At 54.5% G+C, this 5,693-nt stretch overlaps 1 long non-coding RNA gene across 1 annotated transcript; it reads right to left on the bottom strand.

The window, feature by feature from the left end:
* Positions 1 to 3,331: 3,331 nt before the first annotated feature.
* Positions 3,332 to 4,849, bottom strand: LOC118674795. Its single transcript, XR_004973701.1, has 3 exons — positions 4,775 to 4,849; positions 3,937 to 4,208; positions 3,332 to 3,550 (listed from the first exon to the last, which is right to left on the bottom strand). It is a non-coding gene; the product is annotated as an uncharacterized LOC118674795 (long non-coding RNA).
* Positions 4,850 to 5,693: the final 844 nt, after the last annotated feature.

Below are 5,693 nucleotides of genomic sequence, written 5' to 3'. Positions count from 1 at the left end.
AGGGTGCGGCCCCTTTCATTTCACAGGGGGAGTGACCGTTTCTTCTGTGTGGCTTCTCTCTCTCTCTCTCTCTCTCTCTCCTGGACCTTTCCCTGGCCGGCTCTTTTTCTCATCAATGTCCCCCCGAGCTCACCTGTCCCCGGCTCAGACAGCAAGCCGACCCGAAGACCTACCTAACCCCTCCCAGGCCACCCTTCCCTTCCCTGCAGGACTCTGTTCCGAAGTGACCGGAATTGCTTCTGGCCTGTGTCTTCTACGGGAACGGCAGCTCCGTGACGGTGTGGGCGGGGGCCTCCGGGGTCTAGGAAAGTGCCTGGCACGCAGTAGGTCCTCAGCAAAGACTGACCGGCTCATTCCAGAACGAACCCTTGCTATGAGGTCCGTGCTATTGTTGTCTGCCTGGGACAGAGGAGGAGAGGGCGGGGCGGGCAGGTGCACCGGGCTCCCGAGCGGTGGTGGGGTGTGGGGGCCCGTGCTGACCTATTGCCGACACCGCCTAGGACAGAAGCTTCCAGATTCCCGCAGGTGTAGCCCCCTTTTCCGTATTACAGTCTCCACAAACGTCTGTTCCTTTACAACTTGAATCTACTAAAAGGGTAGCCGGACAAGCATGATACATTTCCGTCCATGAATATAAGGCAGGCCAACAATTTTGGGCCAGGGGTGGAGGTAGTTGAGGGTGGGGTGCGGGGAGAGAAGGTTTGGCTTTTCTTTTGCATCTGATTGTGGGGAAAAAAATGTTTTTGAACTCTGCTCTTGAGTCAGATATGGTTCCTGCTGACGAATGACAGGCAGTTCTGAATTTATCGGGAGTTTTTTTTCCGGGAAATAACAAGGGGAAAAGAAGCCAGAATAAAGATTTGACAGAATTCAAAGAAAAGATAATAGATGCAGTCATGTTCCTGGCATCATCACGGGGGTCGGGGGCTAGCCCAGCCAGAGCTGTGTTTGGTTATAGATTAATAATCCAAAGTACAAATAGTCCTGGACAAATCAGAAAGAAAAAATAAAACAACACCCCACATACACTACAATATTCAACAAGCGAGGGGTCAAAGGTCTCTGGAATTTGCTAAGTGTTCTTAGTCATACATTTTTTAAAGCTGATGACACAATACGGAGTTTTTGAACTTTGCCACCCAAATAGCAAGTGGATTTTTGCTTGAATCATCTTAAAAAATAATTGTGCAACTATTATTTAAAAAATCAAAAAAGCGGGGGTGGAGGAAACCCAATGGAAAAGTTTGGAAGTGCCTACTAGCACGTTGCTGATAGCCGAAGAGTAATCCAGTAGGAAATGTCCCGCATGGCACGCCGGTTCAGAGCCTGGCTCCCTGCTCGCTCTGACACTTGCTGGCTGTGCGGTGTGAGCGAGGGACCGAGCTCAGTTCATAAACATATTCGTTATGCGATGCTGGGCGCCTTTAACTTCTCCCCAAACCCACCCTTGCTTCCCCCATCCGTTCTCCACATTGTCCAGTGTTACCTTTGTAACGTGAATGAAGTCACGCCCAACCCCTTCTTCAAAACCCTTCATGTCTTTGCAGGAAGGTGAAGACCTGAATTCTAACTGTGGCCCAGGGTTCAGCGTGCCCTTCTCGGCCTGCCTCCCGGTCGGTCTGCTCCTGTGACCCTGTGACCCTCTCCTTTTCTCTCGGCCCCCCCCCCCCCCCCCCCCGCCATGCAGACACCTCCAGTTCCTTCTATGGGCCATACTTCCCACTGCCTTGGGGTCTTTGCAGCCACTCTCCCTCGTCCTACTATTCCCTTTCCTCTTCCCTAACCCTTCCTTTTTGAGTTCCGTTCAGTTGTCAAGCCCTCCAAGACCATTTTTGACCTCCTGGGCGTTATCTGTGTGGCCTTCTAGACGTTTCTGAAGAGATGGGACTATTCACCCCGAATTCCATGGGCGGAGACGAGAGTAGCTGGGTTGTTCAGAAGCAGGGGGTGGGGTGGGGTGGTACTAGCAAAAGCCCAACACAGTGACTGCAGGTTGGAGAGAGCAGGCAGTCCTCTGCGGAGGTCACCCGACTCCCGTGCAGGCATCCTTGGCTCCTGTCGCCCTACGTTCTTGCTGTCGTGTGAGTGGGCTGAGCTCTGTCCTCTCTGTCGTAGGAGGAATCGCCATGACCATCATCGCCCTCAGCTGCCTTTACGGGGAGGTGTGTAGGAGGCAGCCAGCGGGGTGCTAGAGCAGGTGATCTTCTCATCCACCCTAACCCTCGCATAAAAGACAAGGTCACCCCGTGAGCAGCCATGTGCCCAGCCCGCAGGCTCGGGGCTCCCGGGACAGAAGCACATGAGGCAGCTCCCCGGTGTTCACAGACGTGAGAAGTGTGGCCAAGCGTCACGTGAGAGCCGACGCTCCTTAGCCAGGGGAGGCTGGGCAGGTGTGGCCGAGACAGGTGGGCAGCTGCTCCCCTCCCTCCCTGGCCAACCTCCATCTTCCCAGGGACCGTCTAGTGATGTCTTTGGGGGTCCTTGGGGGGTCCCTGGGGCAGGAGGAAGTTCTGGCCAATGAGATGGAAGAAAAAGTCACTGGGTGGGGCTTCTGGAGGCGCCAGCTGCTACCTGGTGACCGCAAAGAGCAGTGGTTCTCAACCTTCTGGCCCTTTAAATACAGTTCCTCATGCTGTGACCCAACCATAAAATTATTTTCGTTGCTACTTCATCACTGTCATGTTGCTACTGTGATGAATCGTCATATAAATATCTGATATGCAGGCTGGTCTTAGGCGACCCCTGTGAAAGGGTCATTGGACCGCCAAAGGGGGAGCGACCCACAGGTTGAGAACCGCTGGCAAAGAGCAAAGGCACAGCCAATCAGAGGGTTTCCACGCTGGTGTACTTAGCGCCCAGGCTAACACACAGAGGTGATGGCTGCCAGTGTGACCTGTGATAAAACTGATCCCCAAGCCACCTATGGGTGCCTTCTCCATTCTCTCAAATTAGCGGGAACTTTTTCTTTTGTAAGACAGCGGGGTGATCGTCTGAAAATTTTATTTTTTTGCCCCATTCACAGTCTCTAGTTTTGCAGTACGTTCAAAAAAGGTATCAGTGCTACTGTTCAGATCTTGAGTCTTTTAAAAAAATGTTTTATGGTGATGTGAGGAAGCCTTCTCGTTGATTCCTGGACGCCACCTTGCTTTGGACGTGGGCAAGTTGTAGGCCCACTTGTTTAGGGAGGTTGTGCATGGCATGTCCCTCGCCGGTCATGCAGTCCCAGCCACCCCATGTCCAAGTTTTCAAGTTCCTCCCTCACGTTAGCTCCACGTATATGTTTTTTTTTAAAAAAGTGTTTTTATTGGTTTTGAGAGAGAGAGAGGGGAAGGGAGAGGAACAGAGAGACAGAAACATCGACGAGAGAGGAACCTTATCGACGGGCGGCCTTCTGCACGCCCCCTGCTGAGGATGGAGCCCACAAGCCGACCTGCCGGAGACCTCTTTGTTCCTGGGTTGACGCTCAACCACTGAGCCACACCTGCTGGGCCACCTGCGTACTTCTTTCTCGGCACCGACCCACAGACCACGGACAGGAAGGACAAGATTTCTAGAATAAAAAATATAGACGATGGATGGCAAGAAACAACAGGCTATTTAGTCCAAAGCCTTCACTTGGGGGCGATGCAGCCTGGTGTGGGGACGCGGCCTGCCCAGGGTCACCGGCCACGTAGGGCCCTCGCCCGCCCGGAGTCACGCGCGGGTCCCCGAGCCCCTCTGTGGTTTCATCCCCGTCTCGGTGGCTGGGATCAAAGGACGCGGCTCCTCTCTCACAGAAAGCAATCACCTGGCCGACAGTAACGTCGGTTAGGCGACCAGCGAACTGTGTCCGCCCGGGAGCCGGCATCCCTAGTCAACCGCTAAGTCCTGCTCATGGCCGTGCGTTTATTTCTGGGTGACGCGCCCTCGTTCGCACGCCCAGGTGAACACACGTACCCTCTGGAAACACGCGGGGCCGTAAGTCACAGGTGTGTGGGTGCCGGCTGGAAGCCATGGGATTAGGAATGTGCTCCAAGGCGGGGGACGGGTTCCCGGTACACAAGTCCCCTCTCAGAGGGTCCCCGTCTGTGTTGAAACATACAATGTGTACCCGCACAGCCATCGGCCTCCACGTGTCTGCCCGCTGTCTTCCTCTGCTGTGCGGGACTGTGTGCCCACTGATACAGACGTACACGCATGTTTCCTGATCGGAGGGTTTTGTCAGGAACCTGGCAGAAACACAGGCATACAGTTTAATCCCACCCTCTACTCCCCCCGCCCCCCAGTTTTGACCTTCTGCATCAGATCTGGGTTCTGGCAGCTCCCACGGCAGACTCCTGCTCATTCTGGCGTTTAGATATGAGTAAGTGAAAAGGGGACCGAGAGAGCCCCTTGAAAGAGGAAAAGAAGCGAAGAGCGAGCCAGGTGGACAGCGTGGAAAGAAGGAAGAGAGCTGATCCGATCGGAGGCGTGGGCCTCAGACTGTGTTTACTTTTGATTTGTTTATGTGCCTTTTAACCCCCCTCCACCGGCCCCTCCTAGGGACGCACGGGGAGCCCTTGCCCACGCCTGCCCGTCCTACGCACCCCAAGCCCCCCTGATTCATGGCGCCCACAGGGCAAGGCCGATGCCACAGACCCCCTGGGCTCAGGCCCCGTGGCCTCAGGGCCTCCTGAGCATCCGAACCCAGGCTTGGGGGTTCTCTCCCGATTCCCAAAGTTCCCTCGTTTCCAAAGCAAAGCCACGCACCCCAAACAGCCCCCAGGCCCGCTCCCCTCCAGCTCTCCCTGCGCACATTTTGTCACCGATATCCAACGCTGCCCCTGCAGAACGCACCAAGAGGTGCCGTGTGTGTGTGTGTGTGTGTGTGTGTGTGTGTGTGTGTGTTTGAATTTTTAAATCCGAAAACACAAATGACCTCTTGAGATTCATAATGAGGTATGCATTGAGCGGAACAGGGCCCAAGGTGAGTCATTCATTAATCATAAACAAAACAGGCCCCGATCAAGGACACATCAGAACACACTGTAAGGAAAAGCACGCGGGGCGGTTGCCCAACGCCTTTATTGAATATTAACTCCATTATGTTTTTCATGGGAGTTCTGAGAAGGCCATTTTCTCACTTTCTTTGTAGCCAGCTCCCTGTGAATGGATAATTACTTCCCTTAACGCTGTTTCCCCCGCAGGTTAACCCTGTTCAACAAGACTTGATCCAATCTCACCTCGCCTCTCCCGGGGCGGGTGGGGGCGGGGGGGGGGCCCCTCAGGGGAGGACTTTTAGCTGGAACCCTTCAAGCATAAACACAGCCACCAACAGAAATATGTGCCACGGCCTGAATCACGTGCGTGGCTCATAGCATCTAACCCGATAACCCCAGGAGGAGGCTGGGTACCTGCATCTGATATGTTAATTATCTTTGAGAATTTCGCCTCTGATGGCCGTGCTGGCAGCCACTGGAGCAGGGGGCGAGGGATTTAAACTTTTATGTAAGTTGGAGACAAAGCAGCAGGGCCACTGGGCTTGAGGAGACCTGAGCCTGGTACGGGGGTTGCGTTCCGTCCGAGGAGAAGGAAATGAACATGAGAACAGACATCCATGTGCGGACGGAAACCTGAGTCCGGGAGAACCGGGGCTGCCACCAGCAGTGCGTCCGTCTTTCCTCACCAAGGGCTGCTGGCAGGGACGCGGGCAGGTGACCCGATGCCCTTGGGCA

This window comes from Myotis myotis, unplaced genomic scaffold, assembly GCF_014108235.1.
Source record: "Myotis myotis isolate mMyoMyo1 unplaced genomic scaffold, mMyoMyo1.p scaffold_m19_p_19, whole genome shotgun sequence".
Classification (NCBI taxonomy): Eukaryota; Metazoa; Chordata; class Mammalia; order Chiroptera; family Vespertilionidae; genus Myotis; species Myotis myotis.
Note: the sequence above shows the minus strand (reverse complement) of the source record. Positions and strands in the feature narration are given on the sequence as shown.